The 11620-nt window shown below is 42.7% G+C and overlaps 1 protein-coding gene across 2 annotated transcripts in view; it reads right to left on the bottom strand.

The window, feature by feature from the left end:
• Positions 1 to 11620, bottom strand: part of LOC122813901 (zinc finger protein 436-like) — a 770947-nt gene that overhangs the window by 584271 nt on the left and 175056 nt on the right. The gene's annotated exons all lie outside the window — the stretch shown is intronic.

The raw sequence follows: 11620 nt of genomic DNA, 5'->3' as shown, positions 1-11620 counted from the left end.
GTCAATCAGCATGCTCACTTTTGAATAGGAATGGGCAGTCAGTGTATAATTCTCTTTTAAATTAAACCTGAACCAAATGATCATGCAGGTAAGAGTAAGATAAATATCTTTCAACGTGACCCACAGGGACAGGCATTTGGAAAAGGTCCTGAAAGAGATGAGGGAAGAATGTTCATCATTTGATCACTATTTCAGTATCCTAAGTTATATGGGACTGGATGACCAGCCAGCTTCCAAAGCTGTAGGGCTAACTTTCTTGGTGTAACTGCATCACACAGCCCTCACTGCTGAGGCTTCAAGGGATTGATAGCTGCCTAGCACTTCTTCAGGATTGGGCAGATGAGTACCTTACTGTGGAATACATTCCAATTTTACCATTTTCTGTGAAAGAACGTTTAACTTTTCTATCAACAGTTGTTGCCAGTGGTTAGGACTAGTCTTGTTTGTTGTGGTTACTAAAACATTTTACCTCAGAGCTCTTGCTTCTAATAGTAATGTACAAGGACCCCCTCTTGGGTCCTGGTGTATTTGGTCGATGACCATGTATCCAAAATTGTGTGTGTTGTGTTAGTTTACATGTTTGGCTAGTGCGTTGTCCAGTTTACTTTTGCCTATGGCATACTGATGTTCATAAATGTTCATTACTATTAGAAGCAAGAGAGTTATATTGGCAGATTTTGATGAACGCATACAATTTCCCAGGACTGAATGAAACATGTACGATTTCTAGTATTTTAAAACTTAAAACTTTGCACAGATGACTGGAGTATTAACCACATAGGAGTTGTGACCAAGTGCTGGGAGGGATAAGGTCATCACTTAACTGGCGCATACTTCAAGTTAAAGTTGTTCTTGGTTGTTTTATTGTAAACAGCACAATTCCTTATTGTAACATAGACTACTTGTTTTCCAGTTAGAATGAGAATGTTATTTTATTTTCCTTGTATTGTTTTTATTTTTTCTACTTCTTGTGTGTCCTTGATAGTAATTGCTGCTCAAAGGGAATGTACTAGTCATTGTATGGTACAATAAGTGAGATGGGTAGGATTTATTCTTCATTGTTGAAAGAAGCAATGGCACTAAAGTATAAAATAGGACTGATGTCTTTAAGTGTAAAACATGCATAGATCCTTAATTGGATTTCACTGGGTGGGTTGGGATCGCATGACAATGTATTCATCTATTTAAAATGTTTTAAGATAGGTTTTACTTGCATCTGAAGAAGTCTTTGTATTCATCAAGATGAAAAGCGCTTCAAGTTTATCATGTACTTTTTAAGTAAAAGCTTACAGAATTAATTTACTTTGTCCTCTGCCTTTTGTTTGCCATTCTTTGGTTTTTGGAGTTTTGAGAAGTTTGTTTTGTTTGCCTATTTTCTTTTAACTGTTAAACAGTTGGTCAAATAGTTCAATAGAACTGTGGAACTATAGGAGGATGTGATGATGTATTTAGTTCTAGGAGAGTAGGAAGTGGTATTCGAAGGATTAGGTAGGAATGGGTACAGGAGCACTTCCAGTGTAAAGGTAGGTGTGAGTGCAGCAAGGCTTTAAATGAGGAGACACTGCTGGTGATGCAGATAGGAGATGGTAGAGGATTCCATTGGCATGCTAGAGAGAAGGACATTAGGTGGATGTATGGGCTTGTGCAATTTAATAAGTTTTTGGAAATTAGATTTTAGAAGTCATTCTGGTTCATGCATTTCAAAGGTAGTGGCTAGGGAGGGACAAAGAGAGGGGTTGTAAATGAGTCTGTGTGCTTGGATGAGTTGGGTATGAGTGAGGAGGTTAGGTAGCTCAAGCCAGTTTAGTTGGTGAAGAGAATTACAATGGTGAGAAAAGCCTCTGTGACTTGGTGCAAATTTTGATGTCTTGTTATACAAGGTTTTGTTTTGAGGGAGGATTTTAAGTTGGTGAGGATAGATGCACCATATAGGAGGGATGAGATGAGATAAGTATTGGCTAGTATGAGCCTGGTGGAAGGAGAACTATAACGCTTATGGCTGATTATTGTGGTATAGCATACCATGTTTTTTGTGGTTTTTTTTTTTGATATTTACTTGTAAATGTTTGTCGAATTTTAGTTGATCATCTATGAGTACTCCTAGTCGTTCAGAGACTATTTCTAGGGGAGTATTGTTTTTGCTGGTGATTACGAATGGGTGTTTATCTAGGGAGGAGGTTTTGGAGGCGGTGAATAACATAAGTTTAGTTTTGGTTGCATTAAGAGCCAGATGGTTGTCTAGCATCCACTGCTCAGTAGCGGAGAAGGCACTTTGGGTAAGCTTATTTAGAGTGGGGATAGAAGGGAAGAGCAGATAATGGAAGAATTGTTGGCATATTGGATGATGCTGAAGTTTGGAATGGCTTGGTAGACGTCATTAATGAATATGTTGAATAGTAGGGGGCCTAAAATGGAACCTTAGGGGACCTGTGGGAGTATTAAGGAAGGGGAAAGTGGCTTTATTCCATTTGACTGCTTGTTGTCTGGTTGTGAGGTAGCTGGAGAACCACTTGGTACAGGAAAGGGATAGGTTTAGTTTGGAGAGTTTATTAAGAAGCAGGTTGTGGAAAATAGTGTCAAACACCTTGGAGAGGTCGAGGAGAAGGGTGGACATGAAATGGTCAGAATTGTGGGCTTTGTTAATTGTTTCAAGGAAGGAGAGGAGGGCAGTGGAGGTGCTATTACCGGGTCTCAATGCATGCTGTGTGGGGGTAAGAAGCTGGTTGTTGGTGGGTATATTTTTCAAGAAGCTTTGTAATAGGGGATAAGATAGCAATAGGGCAAAGGTTTGTAATGTCATTATTATTGCCTCCTTTATGTAGAGGAATAATAAAGACTTTCTTCCAAAGCTGGGGGACCTGGCTTTCTGAGATAGAGCGATTAATTAGTATGCTGATAGGGAGAGCAATGCCTTCTGTGGCTACTTTTAGGAAGTAGGAGGGAATTTCATCAGGGGCACTGGAACCAGGTTTTAATTTTAGGATATGATTTTTTATGCTGGCTATAGAGATTGGATTGATAGAGAAGATTGGAGGTTGGGGCAAGGGAAGCTAGAGGAGGAAGGGATGGATGCAGGCTGAGGAGGGGACGCAGAGGTGTTGGTGAAGGATGATGTTAGCTTGCTTATGGACTCTATGAAGAAAGAGTTAAACTGGTTGGCCAAGTCCATGTCAGATGCATCTGGGTTGGGGCAAGGGTTTTCTTTTTTCCTGGGTTGAGGAGAGATGAGATTACGTTCCAAAATAGTTTGGGATTGGTGTTGTAGTTGGTTTGGGGAGTAGAGAAATAGGCTTTGCAGTCTGAGGTAATACGTTTTTTGGCTCTATTTCATATTGTTTTATATTCGTTAAGGGTGATAGTGGTTTTATTTTTATGATAACATTCCCAGGCTTTATCACGGAGTCGCATAGTAGCCAAGGTGTTTTTGGTTAACCAGGATACAGGGTTACTTTTTCTACACTTTGTTTTTAGAGGGGCAAAGGAGTTGGGCAGGTTTGTGAAAGTAGAGTTAAAGTAGGAGAGAGCATTATCTAGGGGAAGAGTCTTTAATGGGTTCCAGTTTGTGCTTTTTAGTGCATTTGAGAAGGTTTCAGAATTGAAATATTTTAGGCAGCAAGTGGAAATATAGTTTGAGTTAGTTGTACAGAAGAGGGGAGACGGTGGGTAAGTGGTCAGCTATTGGGTCTGGGAGAATACCATATCAGAGATATAGTGAGGATGGGACACTAGAATCCAGTCTATTGCACTTCCAGTAATAGAGTTCTTGGAATGCCTGGTAGTGGAATGGTTTAGCTCCGTAAAGTTATACAAGTGAATATTGAGTGAGTTAGTGAAAGATAGGATTGTGGCCCAGTTTATGTTCATGCCCCTCAGGATTATGGTTTCGTGAGTAATGTTGGTGGAGACCCAGGAGAGAATAGCTTTAAAGGATGAGGTATTGTCTTCAGTGGGAATATAGAGGGGGGAGAGAACAAATATGAGTTTATGCTTATTTAGGTGGAGTAGGGCTGCTATCACTTCTGCCTTGCCAAATTTGGGAAAGGGTTTGGTATAGGGGGGGACTAAGAGGGATGCTGAGGAAAGGAGTGCTACACCACCCTCTTTTTTGTGTTCTGTCATTCCTTGACATGTGGTAGTTGGGAGGAGTTAGTTCAGAATCTTTCATGTGGGGCTTAACCCAGATTTCTGAGATAGAGAGAGAATATCAGGCTGGTTATGTAGAAGCCAGGCTAGAAGGTTTGGAATTTAGTTGCATAGACTCTTGAGTGTTTAGAGCTGAGAAGTGGAGGAGTTTGCCTGTTGCTTGGTGGGGTGGGGTTGGGGGCCTGGGTTTGGGTGGATTTCCCCTAAGAGAACGATAGAGATAAGATGATGGATGAGGTATTTGGTTTATTTGGGATGCATATACAGGTACAGAGTTTTGCGGACATTAGACTAGTGTAGTTAGGAACAATGTTTTTAGAGTCTACAGAGATTCCTCACCTGGAGAATCCAGGGCCTCAAAAATCTACCATACACAGGTAGGCTAAAAGCCCTATCCCTCTACTCAGTTTCATACAGACTCCTCAGAGGTGACCTTTGTCTGGCATACAAGGTGATCTCAGACCCCACCTTTATGGGACTATTGCATATGCGCAAGTCAAGGTCCACTCTAGTAACCCGCATGCGTGGCCTCAACCTGGTCTGTGACATCAATAGGACTTCTTGGCAGGACAGATTTGTGCCCCAGAAACTCCCTTATCTGTTGGAATAGACTCCATCTCCATGTCAAGCAGAGTACCTCTTTACTTCTTTTTAAGCACAACCTAGATAACTGGATGGGAAATAGAAAATACATCCCTGGGATTCCATCGATATTCCAGCTGGACAGGGGCATTGGGTGCTGATTTGTCTGAACATGGACTAAACTCTTGGCTAGGCTTATAAAGGCCTCAGGGCCAACAGCCTAGTAACTTCCTATGATCCTATGTATTGTTTAGCCTGTGAAACAACATAGCTGAGTGCATGCCATACCTGGATCAATCGATTAGCATGTTTGAGAGGCACACGAACATCGCCACTGCCAACATGGGGACACACTAGGATGATACCACTCTCATGGTCACTGCCCAGCTTCCACTGTGGATATGCCCACAGGACAGGTAGGTCATGTTCATGTACTGTTTCTCCACCACATTTCATGCCAGTGATCAATCATGGCCTCCTGCAATGACATAGCCTACATGGCATGTCCAAGCAGTCATGGTCATGCAGTTGATCTTCATCCTTACAGATCAGTATTGATGCACATGCCACTACTACTACAGGAGATGCACCCATGGCCAAAGGCATTCAAGATCTGCATCAATACTGACATTCAGAAACACCTATCACAGCTAGATAGGCACAGTTAAACAACATCTGCAGGTACTTTGTGACCAGGAACCCATACTAAGAAAGTACTTACTATATCTGGATACCTTGCCTCCTCAGGAAGCATCACCCCTTGCCATCAGAGTATACCAAGCTTACTGCAATCACATAGCGATGTCACTCACTCACTCTATTCCACACCCTTAGTCCCCATTTCACCAATGTGTCCACTGTTGATACCTCTCAATCTGTCTCTCCCCACCTATGCAATATAACTGTGCTCTACCCCCACTGATGTGTTTCATAGGTAGGTAATGTCTGCTGCACTGTACAGCATAATCAAGGTGTAGTACTGCACACATCAGTTTTAATCCATGTTGAGTCTATTCTGGCCCCTAGTTGTGGACCAGACACCAAATTTTTGCTAGTGCTCCAAAGTACTGCACATGCCTCTGCCTCTCACAATCTTCTGCTGTTGTTGGTTTCTCCAGCAGCTCACCAACCAGCACTTCCTCTTCCACTGACTATGGTCAATCTGGTCCTCTAATGGTAATCCTCTGCTTTAACTATCTGCATAATACCACATTTTGCAACACTGTGAAGACAGCAAATACCTTGTTGTGGTCCCCAAAGCATACAGAAGTGTGCTACTAAAAGAATCTTGGAAGTGGGCCTTCAATAATTTGAACATACACTCAATGATGCTGGTGTATGTGGCACTGTACAGTGCTATGTAGTCTCAGCCATTTTCTGTAGCTTGTTTACTGGCATCTTAAACCTTGGCTGTAGGTGTAATCAACATCATCAATACGATAGTTATGAGGGAAATAACCCCCCACATATAGCTAGTAATGTATATGTCTAACATCTGACAGATGTGGGAATTGTAACTATGGATGACACTCATGGTCATTCTATACATTACACACTGAACATTACAGAACACCTAGCAATTAATGCAGTGGAATCCCTTCAGGCTGCACACCGTTGCCACGTGGACCAGGTGGGGCTTTAATGGTGATGTGGTTGCAATCAGTGGCCCATGACTTTCAAGGAAAGGGCTATTTCAAAGAATGCTTGCTTAGTGGTAGTGGTGCTTCTCTCCTCTTCTTTCTGTGGGAACCACATATCCCCCTCCTCATGCTATGGTATAACAACATTAATGAACTAATAATAGTCAGGAAGATACCCGTGATATGCCCAATGTATACCATGATGGCCACTGGAAGGCCCAGTAACAATGATAGACAAAGTTACCCGCACCTTACTGTCCACAGGAACTGGTATTCAACACAACCCATGAAATTCCATGTGACAATGGCACATGTCTACAAGTTCTCACATGGTGTCACTGTCCACAACACAGCTTTTGATTATGTCCTTAGAGTGGTGGTGATGGCATGTTAGGAATGATCAGATCAGTTTGTGACACGGGGAGTGATGAGGCATACCACTGATTACACTGGCTATAAGAATGGCTCCCAAAATATACTGCCTCGGTAATGCGGGTGTTACTCCTAGCATCTTAGCATGGTCTTAGTCTCTGTTCACCAGGAAACAATAGCATGCAAACTGACACACCATGTTAAGCAAGTTTTATACAATTCTGAATCACTCCGCCATGTGGTTCACTCTCATTTGCATTTCTAATTGGTCTTATTACTACAATGCTACTCTTTTCCATATCATTATACATTCATTTGCGTACGATGTTGGCTGCAGTATTTCACCAGGCAGCACAATGGTGCAGCCTGAGACTCTGATTTGGCCCACCCTGTACATCACCACACAACACAAATTCAATTAACACATTAAGCTATTTGTTTAGGAATCCCAGATTAAATCTTCACTTTTCTGTTTGTATATAATAATGACACTGTACACTAAACTCTAAATACTCCAGATGCATTCTACTGCTTACTACTAATAAATATCACGGTTTGCTTAGATATGAAGTAGTTTTAGTTTACGTGCCTGTTTTCTCATAATAAACTAGAAACGAATGTTAAAACTAAGGAAAACTATCTTCTTCATGTGATAAGCAACACCTTTTCCTCTACTAGTTAAGTTGGAAAACAGACTCTTTGACAGAATACAGGCCATCTCCATACTACAACATAACTAAAACATGCTGCCTGCATCCTTCAAAGCACAAAGGAAGGACTGCCACATTAATTAGATACTTAAAGAAGAGACCTACAGGCAAAAATATTTCATAGGTTCATAGGTTGATACTAGGCTATCTGCCCTAGGGCATTTATAAGCCTAGCCAGAGTGTGCTTGGCTTTTGCCACCCTTTTAGATTAGTTGACTGTGCCTCTGTATAGTAGGTCACAGAAGATAGCCCTTTTAAGGTTAGTTTACTATGCCTCTGTCTAGTAGGAACGCAGAAGAGATCCCAGGGGTAAACCTACGATCTCCCACCCACTCGTCAAGATTTCTCTTGAAGAGGGTCACTGAGGGGCTCTGCCTACCATGGATTGGGATTTTGTTCCAGGGTGAGGGGAGCCTCTGGAATATGAATCTGTCCCTCCAACATGTCCTATTTATTTCTGTACTGAAGTTTAAGTCCCTGGAGCGTGTAGCTCTAAGGGATTTGGATTTCCTGAGGTGGAACATGTCCATTAATTCTGGGTCGGGCATGGCTTTATACGTCAGGCACAGACCGCCTCTGAATAAGCGGTAAGCAACTGAGTAGAGCTGGAGTTTCTTTAGCCTAACTGCGTAGGGCATCTGTTTAAGTCCCTTGATCCTCTTGGTGAGGTACTTTTGGGGTCTTTCCAGTTGCTACAGGTGTCGGGTAAGGTACATCCCGAATGAGGCATTGTATTCAATTATGGGCCTGATGAGTAGAGGGGTACAATGACCTTTCTTGATCTAGATGTGAACCCTTTTGTGATAAGGTGGGCTATATAGAAGGTCCTTCTAACCACTTTGGCAATGTGATTGTCAAAGGAGAGATTGCTATCTACTTGGGTCCTCAAATCACTTATTACTTCTTCCGTACTTAATGGATTACCACCTATGTGGTAATTTGTGGGCAATTTGTTTTTCCCAAAGGGGATGCCTATGCACTTTTTGGCATTTAGCTTTAGGCCATGGCTCTGGCACCAGTTATCCATCTCTGTAAGACCCTTTTGGAGGATGCTTGTGTCAGTCAGCGAGTCGATTATGGCACCCAGTTTTCAGTCATCTGTGAACTTGGTCAGCCATAGTCCTCCCGTGTTAGCCTGTACCTCTGAGAAATATATACTGAACAAGATAGGTTCCAGGACTGAGCCTTGTGGGACGCCACTTGTAACTGGTTTAGAGTCTTACATGGCACCTGCAATTCTGACCATGTGGGTTCTATCCCTGAGCCAGTTTGCAACCCATCTTGTGACATAGGGGTTGATATTTAAGCTGGTGAGCTTATTTATGATGCCCGAGTGGGGTATTGTGTCGAAGGCTTTTGCAAGGTCCAGGTAGACTGTGTGGACTACCTTCCCTTCATCTATGGCCTTGGTGGCTGTTTCAAAGACGTCGACCAGGTTCAAGAGGCAAGATCTGCCCTTAACAAAGCCGAATTTGGTAGGATCCAGTGTTTGGAAGTTCCCAATGTCTTTGTTTATGAGTTCCATGAGGATACGCTCCATAGCTTTGCAGACCAGGCTAGTCAGGCTTATAGGGCGATAGTTTCTGGGGTCTGTTGTGGCACCACCTTTGTGGAGTGGGACCACTGTTGCTGTACACCATTCCTTGGGTACATATCCTGTAGTAAGGTTGAGATTGAACAGTGACTTTATGTGATGGTTCAGTTCTTCTTGGAGCTTGTGTAAGACGCAGTCCAGGACACCGTCCGGTCCCACTGATGCTGTGTTTTTTGCTTTGGAGAGGGCAGCTCTTACCTGTGCATCTGTGATGTCAGGGAGGCAACACTCTGTTGGGATAGACATTTGCTCTTTTGGGGGGGGGGGATCTTGGCAATGTTTGTGGGTTCAGTGTATTTTTTGTCTTTTGCACTAACTCAGAGCATATCTGGGAGTTGCCACCCAGGTTCCTGACATAACTAAAGAAGGCCTTGTGATTATCTTTAGCGTCTTGTGCAATTTTTCTTTCAAAGCTGGCCTTAGATGATTTTATGAGGGATCGTAGTTTTTTGCTAGTACTGATCAGAGATGCCTTCCCTTTTTGGGATTTTGCTCTATCATGTAGTAGCTTCCTCCTTCTGTTGTCTAGCTTATTTATGGCTGGTGTCCACCAGACAGGTCTCCTGCCTTTGAAGGAGTGAGTCTTGGTTTTATTTGGGATAGCATGATCCATGCATTCCTGTAGGTGTCCACAGAATGCGTTTGTAAAGGAATCTGCAGTTTGGGCAGTATTTTCCACTGGTCCGGGGGCTTTGAAGGATTCCACTTTGGTTTTGAGAAGTGTGAAGTTTGCTTTTGAGAAGTTCTTCACCATGGTTTCTTTGGCTAGGGGTGGAGATGGGATATGGATGTCCAGTGAAATTAATTTATGGTCAGATCTTAACAATGAGGGGTATACCTCTGGTATGGAACACAGAGTCCCAATGTCGGTGATGATCAGGTCCAATATGTTTTCCCCTCTTGTGGGAGTGGTGAACAGTTGTTCCATATCATCTGAGTTTATAAATTCTAGGAACCGTTGGGCAAGGGTGTTGGTGCTTGAGTAGTGCTCCCAGTCTATGTTTGGGTAGTTGAAGTCACCAAATATAATGGTGTTTGGAGAGAACTTCATATTTTCCAGTGTTCTCAGGAAAGCCGAGTGGGGTTCCTGAGTTTGGGAGGGTGGTCTGTAGCAGGCTACAAACTGAAAGGCAGTTTTGCCCACTGTTAGTTGCACATGGATGCTCTCCGATGCTTCGTGCAGTGCCACTAACCTGGAGGTGTGGGTATCTTTTATGAATATGGATACTCCCCCTCCTTTTGTGGTTCGGTCCGAGTTTTGGGGCCGAAAAGCATGGTATGAGGTATAACCTGGTAGTGCTGGGGTGCTCTCGGGAGCCTTGATCCAGGTTTCTGTTACTCCACAGATATCAATATTCTCCATACTGAGGAGAGCCTCGACTGCGTGCATCTTGAGGTCTAGACTTCTGCTGTTGAGCAGCATTACCCTTAGTTTCTTTTTCCTTGTGCTGTCTATGGAGGTGGGTTTGTCTTTTGAGCCTTGCCTAAAAAAGGCACTATGGGGGTGGCAAGAGCCTTAGCCAGTATTCGAAAGCCCAGGGGTGACAGGTGCAAGCCGTCCCTAGCGAAGCTACGTGGCTTGTCGAGCATGTCATCCCAGGCTGACAGTGGGAGTTGAATGACACCTATACTTTAGCCAATTGTTAAAATTTATCATTTTGTCTTTATACTGTGGCATCATTCTTGGTGAGGGTAAGATGCTACTCAAGGTCAGGGTCATACCGGCCTGGGCTACATGACTAGAGAGCTCCTCTATGTCTCTTTTCATGTAGGGAGGTAGGTCTTTACACTTTATACATAATTCTACTACAGAAACATAGATTATGGCACCAGCTTAGGATAGTTTGACCCACCTAATCTCCAGAAGGCATCATCTATTACCTAAACTAACAGATTACATTTCTGATCACATCCAAGAGCTCACTTATGTCGAGTCACATTTGTAAACTCATTTACTCTTTTAATAGTGCCATTTCTTTTCTCAGTTAGATTGTACTAATCATTCATCACCTTTTCTTTGAAATAATTCTTCCTCTTACTCCTCTGAGCTAAGGGTGTCTTCAGATTGTGTCCTCTTTTTTTCTGTGACATCTTTTATTTTGTTTTAATATGGCAACCACATGGACTCTACTACCACTTCTGTGGTGCTTACATGTTTTTTCTACCTCCTTTGTTCAAGAATGTACATCTATATATATGGAGATCTACTTCAGAACACCGTTGCTTCACTTACCTGACTCCCACTTCCCTGAGATGAAAGGACTGACAACTGCGCAACACCGATATCCAAAACACTGACTTTTTATGCGAGGTAAGCAACTGCTTGGCCATCCTAAATAAAACAACAAAACAAAACTAAACCCACCACCGACACACCCCTAACTAAATATACCGACTTCGAGATCGCACAACCACGAGCTCACATAAACTGCCAATGAGCAATTCTATACACCTCATCTTTATTAGGATGTGGACAGTTTGAAGGTAATTTAGTACAGCATGAGAAAATGGTGTAGTCTACACCAGACGTCATAAACACAGATATAAGTTTGTGGTTCTCTGTTTATGACGTCTGGTGT

This window comes from Protopterus annectens, chromosome 10.part0 (assembly GCF_019279795.1).
Source record: "Protopterus annectens isolate FY-2018-M chromosome 10.part0, PAN1.0, whole genome shotgun sequence".
Taxonomy (NCBI): domain Eukaryota; kingdom Metazoa; phylum Chordata; order Ceratodontiformes; family Protopteridae; genus Protopterus; species Protopterus annectens.
Note: the sequence above shows the minus strand (reverse complement) of the source record. Positions and strands in the feature narration are given on the sequence as shown.